The sequence below is a fragment of the Homalodisca vitripennis genome, chromosome 3 (genome assembly GCF_021130785.1).
Source record: "Homalodisca vitripennis isolate AUS2020 chromosome 3, UT_GWSS_2.1, whole genome shotgun sequence".
Classification (NCBI taxonomy): Eukaryota; Metazoa; Arthropoda; class Insecta; order Hemiptera; family Cicadellidae; genus Homalodisca; species Homalodisca vitripennis.
In genome coordinates, this window is record NC_060209.1 from 39,348,687 (window position 1) to 39,364,752 (window position 16,066).

At 31.7% G+C, this 16,066-nt stretch overlaps 3 non-coding genes across 3 annotated transcripts; 2 read left to right on the plus strand and 1 right to left on the minus strand.

Moving 5' to 3' along the window:
• The first annotated feature begins 4,765 nt into the window (after nt 1–4,765).
• On the plus strand, nt 4,766–4,837 carry Trnaa-ugc. Its single transcript has one exon. It is a non-coding gene; the product is annotated as a tRNA-Ala (tRNA).
• A 2,590-nt stretch (nt 4,838–7,427) lies between these two features.
• Nucleotides 7,428–7,499, minus strand: Trnaa-ugc. Its single transcript has one exon. It is a non-coding gene; the product is annotated as a tRNA-Ala (tRNA).
• A 2,655-nt stretch (nt 7,500–10,154) lies between these two features.
• On the plus strand, nt 10,155–10,226 carry Trnaa-ugc. Its single transcript has one exon. It is a non-coding gene; the product is annotated as a tRNA-Ala (tRNA).
• Nucleotides 10,227–16,066: the final 5,840 nt, after the last annotated feature.

A 16,066-nucleotide genomic window follows, 5' to 3' on the forward strand; every position in this document is an offset into this window, starting at 1 on the left:
TGACTTTAATGCTCATTCTCAGTAACTTTAATATTTTAATACTTAGGTACATTTTTTCTCAAAAAACTATTGGAGGTAGAGAGTTGAAATTTTTTGTGCTTTTGAAGATGGGCTATATTTCAACAAATACATGCTAAATCAAGGTCTTAACATTACATTAACCCTTTATAAAAAAAAAAATAAGTAATGTGAAAATTAAAAACCTTTCAAATCATATTTTTCAAAAATTCAAAAAACTATAGTAAACTTTGTTAAGAAATGTTAAAAACAGCATGTGTTTACTCAATATAGTGTATACAATACGGTTGTAAAAATTTCATGTACGTAGTCCAATTAGTTCTTGAGAAAAATGTACCTGAAAATTGGTAATTTAACATTGTCGGGATAGGGCCTTCCCGCTCTCCTTATAGACACCTGTAGTACAATGCTATTTAGAGTATAATCAATTTACAACATCAGAATGCTAACAACGTAAATGTAAAGTTTCAGTTATACAATACTAGTACATATCCGCGGCTTCACCCACAATTTCTATGCAACATTCCATGTATTTGATTAAATAGCTCCCACGAGTTAAGTAATACCTGAACTATTTTAAACCAATTTAGAGGAACTCCAAAGTCGAAATTCATAGTTTTCTTAGTCAAAGCACTTGTGATGTAATACGATAGGGTCCTAATATATGATATTTTTAAAATGAAATTAATCATGTATTATGCATTAGGTACCCATTTTCCAGTGTTCATGGTTAAGAGGACATTAGCAAGAAATTAAGCAAAATTGCGAGAATTCTTATTTCTATCAATAATATTAACACATTTCAATACTTAGGCTACATCATGACAGTTGCTTTCCATATGCAAAAATAATACTCATGTATTATCTTTGCATATGGAATATTGTATCATTACAATAAAGTTCTTGCTTCCCAATCCTTCTTCGGTATATCATACTATTTCCTCGGTCCAGTCTAGGAATTATATCAGTATTTATATACCTAATCAGTATCGTTTACCTCATAAATGAATGATAAATGGGTGCAATGTCACCTCGACGATTTTCTGTCATGAAAATTGCATTTAATGTCTCGTGTATTGCTTTGTGACCCAGAACAAATTAATTTGTTTGCTTAAGATGTTGAATTAAGAATGTTGTTACTTTTGTTATGCTTTCACTCTATAAATGTAATAAAATCTGAAAATATTGGTTAAAATAATTAAACATAAGGTCGTGATGTCATAATGCAATGTTTACACATAACAATTGAATACATTTAATTGGATCTTTGAATTTACATTTCACAACTTTAAGAAACCAAGAAGGGATTTTTGCTACTTTAAAGACCAGTGGGGATTGCGATCTTAGGCCGGAAAGGATTAACGAATAATGCATAAGCCTATGTTATACCTAGGGACCCTAGGAATTTCCATGTAAATTTCAATAGGCCTACAATCGGTGGAATAGTTGGTGAATGAAAGCAAAATAAAAAACCCAAAGGCACTTTCGCTTTTAGAATATTATTAGGATTATATAATTTAAAGTATTACAATTACTAAGAAAGATAACAAAATCCATCCAATAAATATTGGTGTCATAAATATATTGTAGTATTTTAGTTAACGCTACAAACAAATTGTATTTAACGTGTCACTATTGGCAACACTGTGATCGCTTTGGTCCGCAATATGATTCATTGTGAAGAGTCATCGATTAGAAATTCATTATCGGCCAAGCCTTATTGATTAAACGTCGAGGCATAGTCGAGGGTTTCTGGAGGGTTATTTCACACTAAACAGAACGTCACCAGAACACCGTCATCTAAGGCACGTGTTCAAACTGTGTCTCGCTAGGCTCGGTTCTGTGTTGGAGCGCGACACGTGTTGCCGAGCTGCCGACCTGGGATGTCACAGTCCTATTACGGTGTCGTCTCAGTTCAGTTCCTGAAGCAAACGTAACAAGGTTCAAATATAAATCGACCTAATAACATTGAATGAGCTTGTCCAAAAAGTGCCGTTGGAACCAACAAGGAGACAATAACGAAAAGTTATCTCTGGCACGGGTTTAAAATATACGTTTATTGAAAAAAGTGATATTTTGTTGATAAATAGGTGAATTTTTAAATTAGAAAGTATCTAACATACACACATTTTAAGCGATATTTTCATTAGTAGATATTAATAGTGACTGGTCTAGGTTATGTCTTAGTTCAATAAAAAACGTACCGTGGATAACTTCTCTAGGATGTCTAGTTTTTATTGTAAAATAAAATTTAACTAGTGATGTCTCATTGGGGAAAATAATAATCAAAAAGCACGGTATGTGTGTGTGTGTGTGTGTGTGTGTGTGTGTGTGTGTGTGTGTGTGTGTGTGTGTGTGTGTGTGTGTGTGTGTGTGTGTGTGTGTGTGTGTGTGTGTGTTTTTATATATGAATTTTAGTCTCTGTGTCCTTTATAGAATCGTAAACTATTTGACCGATCATTACGAAAATTTGTATGTATGTGTATTTTTCCACGGAGAAGGTTTATATGCTATGCCCATTGATGTAACTCGTCACGAGACGGCGCTGCAAAAGATAAAAGTTTTCAAAGCGCCTGCACATCATAAACTGATATTACGAAACAGTTACACATATTAAATAGCCAAACACTATTGAAGGCGCTAAGTTATGACGTAAATCTGTCTTTAAAATAAATTTCTGGTTGAACTTAAAGCTTGAGTGTTAGACCACTTTATAATTAAGTATATGTGCGTGTACAATGGCTATTAACATACACTTTTGAAAGGTTTTCTTGATCGTAGCAACAAGGCAAACTCTACATCGGCATTGTAAATATTCTCTTGTAATTCTCTTAAATTTTCTCTTTATTTTCTCTTCTTTATTCTCTTGAACCGAAAGTGCTCATACACGAGGTAATCCTACGAAAAGCGTGCGAAGAAGTGGGAAACAGCTAGTTACAAATAAAAATTCCAAATTCTAGGTATAATCAGCCATTATCCCAGTTCCCACGCGATACAAAAAATGACTGCAGTCAAAACATAAACTGATTATGCTGTGTGCAGCATAAGCTTGATGTACTATGTGTAACAACTTATGTTGTGCTGCTGCTGATGTTGAGTTGGTGAGTACTGTCTATTGCAGAATCGCTCCATAGGACATTACTTGGGATTCTCATCTGAACCTTAAGTAAGATGCTCTATGGCATATCTGAGGTAAACTATTGGGAATTATTATTGCCGCAAAATCTCCTGTTTGACTGATGTCATTGGTCTTCGTTGTGCGGCAAATTGTCTGGAATCATCTCCCAAGAGCAATAATCATCCCTTTAACCCATCTTGTCTCACTGTACTCAGGTTGAGCCTTCATTTTTCAATGTAAGGCATCCGCAAGCACTTCCAGAGTCAGATAAACTAACTGAAAGTTATCCTAAAATATATATCCCATTACCTTATGCGTTCTATGGAGTGGCTGTAATTTCGAATGCTTCAATAAAGACTCATCGGAAACCCACCCTTTCCTACAGTTAGTGTTGATTATTAGAGAATATACACATCCCAAACCGTTTTCTGGGCCAAAACCTTAAAGCTCATGACTTACCAAAGAGATGCTGCTGGTTCAAGTCTTTTTTGCAGCTAAACTTTTGATACAGTCTAATCATTTGCTATACGTCTTAATTTCAAATTACAATCCTATATAGGTCTAATCCAAAGATATTTTATTAATTTTCAGGGTAAGTGTTTCAATAACTTATTTACTACACGGCAATACTATCCAAATTGAAAAATACAATTTAATGGGATACTTATTACCCTTTTACCCACTAACACCTCGTATGCTGCAATTTTACATATTTGGTCTATATGTGTTAGTAGAAGATATGTTTCGACCTAATGGAACTTTTTTGATTATTACATGGCCAGGTTTAGTTGAATAAAAATAAAAGTTTTGATAGTTGTCATAAAATTTTACTTTTGGTATATTATTTATATCACAATTTTAAAATTATCATTTTGTATAGGCGTGTAGTTAATCTTTCCTTATTACGTGGTTACGATAGGAAAAATACACATTTATTTAGCGGTATTTGTTTCAAGTTCCATCTGTCACACAATTAATTCTAAATGTTTGATCTTAAGAACGTGCAATTATTGAACCTTTTTTGATTTTTTAAGCCCACAGTTTCGCACGCAATTTCTTACGCATATATATACGCTTATATACATAATGTATATATGCATATGTATATAAGCGTATATATATGCGTAAGAAATTGCGTGCGAAACTGTGGGCTTAAAAAATCAAAAAAGGTTCAATAATTGCACGTTCTTAAGATCAAACATTTAGAATTAATTGTGTGACAGATGGAACTTGAAACAAATACCGCTAAATAAATGTGTATTTTTCCTATCGTAACCACGTAATAAGGAAAGATTAACTACACGCCTATACAAAATGATAATAACATATATATATATATAAAGTCATATATACAAAATGATAACAGTTTACATATAGCCTATATATAAAGATTTGAGTAGCCTAAGTTGCCAATATTTCATAATATGAATCCTCTGATATAGTTAAAAATAAACACTTATCTGTATATTTGTATGTGATAAAACATTACATATATCAACATTAGCTGAAGGAGCAAACAGTGTGTCTTGCAGCAGTGTAAGATGTAAATTTGCTATTTGAACGAAGCGTGAAGCTCGATTAGGTACCTCAACTCCTCTCTGTGTAACAAAACTAGTGTAATTTAATAGAGGGGATGTAGCTCAGTGGTAGAGCGTTCGCTTTGCATGTGAAAGGCCCCGGGTTCGATCCCCGGCATCTCCAATCGAATTTTGCTGCTTGATCATACGTAACTATAACACGCTGTTTCCGTGTACGATTTGAACGAAAGTAAATGCAACAGTTTACATTTTTTTTAATTAGTATATTTTGTTGTTTACATAGCAGGCAAGTGAAAATGATTATGTTATTTTTCTCACATTTCGTTCATGTATCTTTTAGAGAGTAACTTTTATTTCAGAAAGAATGGTTTTAAATATCTTTACATTTTACTTGTTTGATGTTTTATATGTAAAAATGTATAAAAGTAACTTTTTTGTACTTTATTTACTTTATTCAAATCTTAAATATGTTTAATTATTTATACATATTTACCAAATCTCCAGTTACATTACACTTCCTAAATGGTTAGGGGAACCTGTTAGTGAAACATTTTTTATTTGGTTATTGTTATTCTCTAATTATTTCTGAGTACGTAGGTACCAAGTACATTACGTTTTATACTCAAATTCAGGTTAAAAATAATATTCTAACTTTGAATATACGGAGTGGAATTTGTCTGTTCATGACAACTTTATATAGTACTGCACAGTAAAATAGGCTTAGATCAAATTCTTACTCCACCAAGTACACAAGTTGGATAAACTGCAGGCAAGATGTTTTATTAGACTGCAACTAGCTACTCAAGTAAACAATACTTAGTTCTCAAACTTTTGTGTTTATTTACATATTGCTTTGGTCGCGGATTTCAAAAAATATTTTTTTTGGGTGTATGGAAAAGCTTGGAAAATGGGAGGGTTTTACGAAAGGCATAAGTGATGCAAAAGGTATGTGGGAGATCTGATGCAAACTGTACTGTTGGACTAAAGCGTCAAGATTTGACACGTGTGCGCGAAGTTGAAAAGGCTATGAAGAAAATTGAAAAAAGGACGCACGAAGCAAGACTAAAATATAGAAAGAAGAAATTTTGAAAATGAGCAAATGTCTGACCCAAACTATGGATATGGAGCTCACTAATGGAAGTTCACAGTAATTGTTGTTTTACAAAGTGTACGATAAGTATATTTTAGTTTTTGAGAACTGCCGAAAAGTTTATTTTTTTTTTATTACTCAACCAGTATTTTCTAATAAATTCTAACGTTTTCCACACAATTTTCACAGGTCACTTATAACATTATTTATTACAATAATAAACTGTTTCTTCGCGTCGAGTATAAAAACCATTGTTTCTATAGATTAAAGATTCAATTTTATATTTAATTTACAATGTTATATGTATGTATACATACAATTAAATATAAATAAATATCACTGCTACAAACTCCTTTCATATCATTTTTCTTTCTTTCTCTTCCGAGAAAAGTGTACCTAAAAATAGGTAATTTAACACGGGAGAGATAGGCGCTGACAGGTCCCCTTAAGTACTTTATTGATTTTAGTTAGGTTGTACATAAATTCATGTGCCATGTGGAAAGCTCGTGATATTATACTAAGTCTTTATGCATCTTATATTATTAATCATTGCTACGTATCCTGGAAATGTGATGAATAAATCACGCCACAGTTAAAAGTAGCAATATAAATGTATTGGCTAACCATATATTTCCTAATGGTTGTGTTTCTCACATAGGATTTATACGAACATCACTAACTTACATTGCTCAATATGCCATTAAGTTAAACAAACTATTATTGTGATATGCACTTAATTATTGATTAATAATACAATTCTTAAAAAGCTTGTGACAAATATTGCTTAAGTCAAAATTGTTTAATTATTTGTACGGCTTCTTTTAGTCAAGTTTAGGGGGGGGGGGGTTTGGGTGTTCAAAAAACGAGTAGTACTTGATCTCTAGCTCTGCAATCTGATTGCTTCCTCAGGTATAATATACTTTAGTTATTAACCTGAAAAAGACACAGAATTGCAGATTTCGAAACGATTAGCGTAAACGATTTTTTCCTCGAACTGCCAAAAGACAATTAAGATGGGTTTATAACCGCCTTTAAGTTTATAGTAAAAGTTAGACATTATCTTTGTCTTTTATATCTAATACTTAATATTTGCTAAAATGTATAGTTAAAAGAATATTGTTACTAAACTTTTAATTTTCTTATTTTAATATTTTCTTACTCAATGCTCAACAGCGGATGCAGAAAAGATTAAAATAAGAAGTGTAGTTACTATTAAGCATACTCTATGCTTTCACACTATAAATGCAAACAAATTAGAAATAGTGGTTAAATTTGCTACCACATTTATTTTTTGAACTTGTGCTGTCATATAGAATAGTTGATTACATTTAACAGACTCTTTAAATTAACTATCGCAACTTTAGAGACCAATCAAGCTTAGACCGGAGGGATTTTTGAAATAAGCTATATGATTTTCGAAATACCAGACACCCTAAGAATGTTCATGTAAAATTTAAGTACAACGGTTGTATAGTTTACGGTTGAAAACAAAACAAACAAACAAAAGCAATGTCAAATTTATAATATCATTAGGATTAGGATGACACATATAGGGTATTTTTAACAGTACAAAAACAATAACAAATATAGAATAGATTAACCACGAGTTTTAATAAAAATTTAAAATGTTGTTAATTGAAAGTTAAAATAATAAAATAGAGAATGGAGATGCCGGGGATCGAACCCGGGGCCTTTCACATGCAAAGCGAACGCTCTACCACTGAGCTACATCCCCTCTATGAAGTGTGAAAACGTCCACAGCGAACGTAGAGAGAGAAGCATAATTGAGCTTTTCACACTTCGCTCTATGAATCAAAACGTACTCCTTACGGTGTTTCTGGAATTTTGCTTGTTATTAAAATACATACAATACAGAGAAGTGAATTTTTTATTTGCTTAAAGGATTTATTCAAAATAATAGATTCTAATATTGGTAGCTAGATCATATAAAGAAGTCATACAGCTAAATAGTAGTTCTCTTTCCCATTAATATAATCGCTTCAAATTCTAACTGTACAGCGAGACTTAAAAATGAGTAGGCTACAATAATTTATACTGTAGTGTCTGCAAGATTTTTTTATAAAAGAAAAATGTGTTTTGTTTTAAATTGCTTTCCTTGGATGCTCGAAAATATGGATATGCCCAGAATGGTCTCAGTAGGTATTCTTACATACCAGATAATATTTTGTGGAGTCGCCTGATGAGGAAACCTTCGGTTCCGAAAGGCCTCGCCCGAAAAATAAATAAATTGGAAATGTTATGTATTCTTTATATTTAGTAATGAAACATACATTTTGTTTTTTGGTGTTACATTTAGGTTTTGGTTGTAAATATACCAGATAATAACTGAAACTTCTTTAACATGAGACGTTCTTGTGCTTGAACAGTCTTCTACGTTACGCCCGTAAGGGGCTATGCTTAGGTTGTGCCTGCAGACACGGAGGATAATTCATAGCAGTACTAAGATCGAGGTTGTTTTGCTTTATATATATATATATATATATATATATATATATGTGTGTGTGTGTGTGTGTGTGTGTGTGTGTGTGTGTGTGTGTGTGTGTGTGTGTGTGTGTGTGTGTGTGTGTGTGTGAGATGTAAATTAGTAAAATAAGAGACGACAAGCCAATAAATTAATACAGTAGTAAGTCTATTTTCAATTTCAGCGGTGAAATTTAGTGCCACCTTAAGAGCACGGCCTTGAGTTTCCCCCATAAGAACAATGTTAAACCTGATGCATTTACTCTCTTATTTTTCATTGTAGCGTTATGAGAGACTCAGTACAATCAATACATATCCAAACATTTTTTTTGTAAAGTGTATGGTTTTTTTGTTATTTCAACACTGAAGTACAAAACAGATTTGACTTTTTTCTCGTAATAATCTAAATTTATACAAAATCAAATAAATTATAGGTTTCATATGTTCATATTGGTACCACGTACTATAAACAATTTTGGGTATGCGAAACAATTGTTTATGTTATTTGTAACTAATATTTTCAGGTCACTTCTACACTAAGAGAGCAAACTTTTTACTCTAACACTACTCTAACTCCGGAATGCTGGAAGTCTATACCGTGACATACATCAAAGACTGTTGCTTATGTTCTGCTTATGTGGCTGCAGCACGACACTCTCGCTGGTGATCTTTATCAAATTCTGGCTGGACTGTAGCAGAATACTGATTGTTTGATATCGTTAAGCTGTAAGATCTGCAATCCCCGATAAGATCTGCAAAACTTTCGATAAACGGTTAAAATGCAGTAAAAAATAGTTACTCGATAAACAGTAACTGTAACGTTATCACAGAAATACCATGTTGAAATTGAGTTATAACGCATTTAAAAACGTGAAAGATCACTTGGTGTGGTGTTTGGTCGTTGCAGGATTCTTTGGAGCATGGACGTAGGTCCAAGGGGATTTGGAACTCCTCCCCCCCAAATTTTTAAATTTTAAATTTACTTTTTTAGTCAACGATTATTATTATTTAAATAATTCAGTATCACTGATATGTACTGCTGAAAGATCGTCATCTACAAAGAAAAGGATCAAGTTCTTTTTAAGAAACAAAATGGGACCTTACTCCCTGTCCAGTACGGAAAAATATTAGTTTTCTGGACCTCCCCAAATTGTTTTCCTGGCTACGTTCTTGCTTTGGAGGTAGAGAGTTGGGTCTAAAGCTTGCATGGGTTCTTAGAGTAGGCTTATCATAGTTAATCTTATCCGAGGCATCTATATGTACTTTACTAGATGAAAACAAATTGACCACCAGAGCTTTGGGAATTGTGGAAGCCTGGTGGTCTGATTTTGTACAATATTGAAAGAGGCATTGCCCTATATTAGTTCACCTCTTAAAATATTTCTCATTGCATTTGTTTCTTTTATGTTATTTGAAACATAACAGTTTCTTCGGATTTTAAATCCATATTAATTATATAAAATTAATATTTAACGTACGTTTAATACTCGTAAAATGTGCTTAGAATGTTGTATTTATTTAAGTATGAACCTATACAAAGAAAATAAAATAATAGTGTTATTTGCTCAGCACATGATACGTTAAATATTAAAATCAAATCTTCAACCCAAACTTCTTTTTCACCTAGCAAAGACAAAATATTTTATTTCAACGAATCAGTTAATCATATATAAAAATCCCTACTAAGACCATTCTTGACATATTCATAGTACATTTTTGAGCATCCAATAAATTCTTTAATCAAAAATATACAAAATCACTATACTATATGCATTGTAATAACAAGCAAAAATCTTACGACACCGTAAGAGTATGTTTTGATTCTCTAGCGAAGAGTAAATAGCTCGATTAGAGCCGCCTCTGTGCTTCTCTCTCTACGCTCAAGGTGAACGATTTCTCACTCTATAGAGGGGATGTAGCTCAGTGGTAGAGCGTTCGCTTTGCATGTGAAAGGCCCCGGGTTCGATCCCCGGCATCTCCATCTCTATTTTATTACTTTATGTTTAGTTACCAAAAGTTTCACATTTTTATTAAAAATCATGTTTAATTTGTTCGTTATTTGCAATGTTATTGTTTTTTTGTTTTTGTTTTACTGTTAATAAAAACCAAATGTATGTCATATAACATATATAAACAAATCCTTCGATCTATACTATGGTGTTGGATTTCAGTGTTCTACTTAAATAACTGTTTGTACATTTGAAAGGTTCAGTTCAGTACTGGTGTTCTATTTATTTATTATTTCTAATTTTACGGTCGTTTTCAGGCCTTTGCTTTTTGTATTATCGAATTTTTTGCGTACTAAATACAAATAAATCCTCGAAACGGGTTTGCTTATTTGCAAGATTTAGATAAGTTGGATTTTGTAAGATTACGGAGCATTTACTTGTATTTCAGCGTACACGGGGTTTAATTAAATTAATTAAACTTAGTGTAGCCTATTTCTTCAAAAAACCATTATTATTGCACTAATTTTCGAAGTGCTTAAAATATAAAAACTGCAGTTGCTTATATTTATAATTAGAGACATCAACACAGTTTTTTTGTTTCTATGTTTTTCAGTGAAGTGGAACTACATAAAAAATCGTTTAAAATATATTTTATGCGCTAACTTGTTTCGTCAAAACCAAATAAAAACTTTAGGTAAGGTATCTTGGTTCGTTATATTTATAAAATTAATTAGTGAAAAAACTTTAATATACACTGAATACTATAGACAAATTAAATTGTAGAAATAATACATTTGAAAGGTTTACAGCCCTATTCCTAATTATATGACACTATAACAAAGTGTTTGTTTAACGTTACTGCTGTGTATACATGTGGAGAAAAATACAAAATGAGCTTTGTAAAATAAAATATCTTGATTATTAACATAAATGTGCATTTTAGGTGTAGCAACATGAAGATAATCTGTGTTGTAGAAATTAGGGAGCGAGCATTTTCGATGTCTATAGCATGGACTGGATGGTGAAATGTGTTTCAGGTAATATTCGAAGAAATTCATAGGAAATCCTAACTTAACCAGAATTTATTTTGGTCTGAAGTATAGCAGTTGACACTTGAGGATCATGCAGCGTTTTACAAGGAATAGTAATTTGTTTGCCGCACTTTTGGTTTACATAAAAGCACACGAGTTGTCCATGAACATTAGAACTGCACGAAATATATGAACTATGAAACTATAAGGGAAATTTTTTTACTTAACGCATTTCAAGTTTTAACTGTAATGTTAGGAACGTGATTTTATTAATATTACAATAAATTATTAATATGCGGTCTTATAAAAGTAGTATTTTAGAGTACTATCTCTGTGGGAATTTGCTGAACTTAACTACTTAAAAGTAAAGTACATATAAGTACCTGGGAGTGCCGATGGCCGAGCGGTCTAAGTCGTTGGACTTTGGGTCTGAGTTAGAGATAGCGCAGGATCAAATCCTGTCTGTGACCGTTGCACTTTTTATCAGTACCATCAACCTTGTACTGTATCGACTCTCCCCCTTATTCTGTTTGATAAGATCCTCGCACAGGCCAGTGGCCCATGAGGACGGACAGAATAAGGTTTAAAAAGGGATCAATCTCTCCTTGAAAAATAAAAATATAAAAATATATTGATAATTCTGAAATGTTTTTGAACCTTTTTGTAGATAAGAGCTATACGTTACGGTTAGTGTGATGTGACAGATACGATTATGACTAAGACTCTTGTAATAACGGATCAATGTGAAGTACTTTACTTTTCTCAAGTTGTAGAAGATTAACATAAGTTACTCACATGATTTACAATGTTATTCGCGTGGGGGGGGGGGTTATTTCTGGAATAGAGTTATTGAACCAACTCAGAATGCGTGGTATAACCCAATGGCACTTTCAATAGTCATAAACCGTTAGTCAACTTGGGAATTTCATTAACAGCAGGAAAATTTACTCAGTAAATGTAAAAATGTGTGTTGAATTCTGTGTGTTCTTGAAATAGTATAAGTATGAGTTACTAATTTATTCTTAGCAGCAGACTGATAAATATTTATATTACTACTTGCATCTTCAACGGGTTTATTTGCATGGTGAATTATGTAATATATTTCAAAAGGTAGATGTTTATTAGTTTAAAAAATACACTTAGCTGTCGGCGTATTAATGATGACCAGAATTGATTGATAAAAAAATTGATTAACCTAAACTCCACAAAAAAATATAGTCTTGAGAAATATAATTTTATACATTGACTATGGTGATACAATTTTTTTATTGTATGCTGAATAATTTGAATGTGTGGACTCTTCACATCCAGTGGAGGACGGTCTACAAATTGAAAATAATACAAACCTTGGGCTATGCTTACGAACTTTTTGCCCAACTCCTTGTAGACCATACTCCATTGTGTGTGAAGAGTCAATATCGACCTTAAAAACTATTTCGTAAGTCCATTAATCATTTACTAAGTTGAACTTTCACAACTTGGGCCAAGAGAAGAATATTAAATTACCTAGAAAAGTACCTATACAATGTAAATGTTTCAAACTTAAAACCAGCGTAATTTGTTTTTTAAGTGAACCTTTTCAGGTCGGATTTGCGGCATTGTACTCTACTAATAGACCTTTAATTTAATGTACTGCTCGACCTATGCTCTAATTTAAGATTTCCTTCTGAACCCTTGCGGGCCATCCCCCTGACATGACTATAAAATGGTAGTCACTTCAAAAAGTAGATTTAAAGGTGCAGTATTGATGTACCAAGTTTTATTGTTTTACTTGTAATCGTTCGGGACTTATGAAGCCCGTGCGAATTCTTTTACACCCTGTATATAGGTATATATTTCATGTGTATACAGCTACACAAATTATCATAACACAGGAAATAATATTTTTATAGCCGTGCGGTTGACGTCCATGCACAACCGCGTCAAACGCACGTGTCTGCGATGAACAAACGTAGGCACAGAAAATACTTCTAGTTATATATTTAAAAAGCACGATATTTTGTTGCTTTGATTATCTAATCTGGGGTTGTTTTCATACACAAAGTACGGCACTAACACATGAAAGCAATCGGTAAAAAACTTTCGTAACAATAAACGAAAGCAGGTCATGCGAATAGAATCGACGAAAAATCATTCTATTTTTTTTTAGATTATAATTTTATGTTACTTTTCAAGACAAAGACTTTAATGCCATATTAGATATAATTTTTGGTTACAGTTTAAGAAAAAACTATTACAGTTTAAGAAAAACTATAACAGGGATCAACCTGAGATATAACAGATGAGGCACGGTATTGATAATATTTTTGATAACATCCTTCATGTAACACATTTATAAATTCCCCAATCTCGCATATCTGACCAGGAACGCCTTTTATTTATCAGTTTCTCAGTAGCAAGTATGCTGCACCTAAATAAATAAAACTAAACATGTTTATTGCAAAAACCCAATTAAAACTTTTGGAAAATATTGTAACTAGAATATTAGAACCTACTTTTTACAATAAAATAGATGTTGAACACATTTATTCTATTTAACTTGGGAGTTAAATACAATATTAGTTTACACCAAGTAAAATCGTTAAATTAAAAATAACAGACAAGAACTTGAAGATGCTTATATTTTACAGATTACTGGCCCCCACAAGAATTGAAGAATTATTATGAATTAAAGAAGTTTAAAAATAAAAACCTATTGCTAGAGTAAAATCCGACCATACCAAGAATTTGATTGTTGCCAATCGCAACCCTTTGAGGGTAACCTATTATGTTATCAGCAATAAAAATGATCAACTTCGTGCTCTAACATAAAGTGGGAGAATTGAAACTCAACGAGATATCACACACGATCTTCTAGATATTTCTACAAAATTGCTTTATTGACAGCAAATCTGGTTTTAAAATATAAATCCTCTTTTTCCAGCAAACAGGCCAGTCTTACCACGGTTCAATCTAAATTTGTAAAATTTCCCATTAATAATTAATATATTGAATTCGATTTACTTCCACAAAATCCATTTCTTTGGATCTCTGGATAAATTCATTTGAAAAAAGAGTAATAAAACAGATTTTTGTACTTGCCTTCTTTACTTGTCAAAGAATATGATTTGAGGCATCCCCTATTTTGACTTGCTTGTTCAACCCATCTATAACAGAGAGTGTTTTCATAACAGATTTGAAGATTATTAAAGCTATCCCCATTCTAAAAAAACAAAAAAATCTTTATTGCTTCAGACTACTATTGATTACTCAATTTATTTTCAAAATATTTGAGAAAATTATATATTCCTGCAAAGTAGCCACTATCTAGTGTGCATTGTTGTATTACTGTACTGATATATTTTGTAACTGATAAAGCTTTTGAAGTGCGATTTTCGCCATTCTTCTTTGGTTGACTAGCCTTTAAAATTATGTGCACATAGACCTATACTTACATTTAAGATTTCCACCGATTCCTTACGGCCCATCCCCCTGAAGTAGTGAAGAGCTACTGATCAAAAAGTTAAATTTTATGCCCTATGTCACTGGACAAAGTTTTATGTTTGAACGTTTATGAGTACAAAAGATATTAGACCGTTTCAAGACTTTTCAGTGTCCCTGTATATAAATTTGAATAAGGAATTAATTTGTTGTAAATCAAAATTAATAATAAATTTTATTATTTTTAAATATTAATAAAGTAATTTTTTACATCCACATAAACCAATACTAATCTTATTGGTTGCTCTCTTTTTTCTTCAAATATCTGTCTGTGGTTTTGTTGATCTGTTTGTTTTAACAATTTCTCCATTTAAATAGCATAAACAAAATTGTTCAAGTTAACTTCTCAAAATTTTAAATTAGTTTTAAATTTAGAACATCCAATTCATTTGGAAGAAGACTCAAATTATTTTATCAGATTGTGTGGATTTTATTCTGATGATTTTGTAATAAATATTGTTGAAGATACGATTATTAATAATAATAATAAAAAAAATGCTACAGGTCTTATGAAAGTAATAAAGGATACTAACTTTTGATGAAATTAAAGATTTTATTGAGGATTACTTGAAGATATTCAAATAATCAGATACAACTTTAAAATTAATGAAAAAGACTGAAATTAACAGTATCTAGTAAAATTCAATTAAAATCTCCTTTTATATTTTATTTTTCATTAATGTTGAATGATTTATTAGGGTTTGAAAGAGAAATTTTAGAACCAAATCAAATACATTTAGAAAATTTCAAATTTAGACCTTTTGATGTTATTGAAATTCATTGTAATATAGAAGAACCTAGTTTTGAAAATCATTCTGAAAATTCTCACTGGTATTTGATATACTTTTATTTTAAAAATTTGGTGAAAAACCAAATTAAATCACTTATATTCCAATTAGAAGAACTAAAACTGTTATTTTAGGCGGTGTTTTCTGCAACCTCATCTACCACACCAATTTTTTAAACTTTTTTGAGTTATGATCTTTCCCCTTGGTTTGAACTGTATTAACCTTAAGAAACTATTAAAAACAAATTTAATTCTAATTTGTATAACAATTAAGTAAACCCATCTGTATATTTACAAGTGGTATAAGTATGTCACACCACATGTTTGCTAAGTTTGCTTACAAAATACTAATAATAATCTTTATTCAACAAAGATGCATATACATGTAACAAATACATCAAAAGAACTCACATAACATACAACATTTCAAAACTATAATTAATTTCATTCTCGAGATCCTGTGGTAAAAAGATAAGAAATGTTTACATCCCCTCGCAAACTTAAGACAAATCGTATCAGCCTACTGAGTAATAGGCTTCAATTCCTTTCGGGCAAATTCCGTAGTTGGACATCC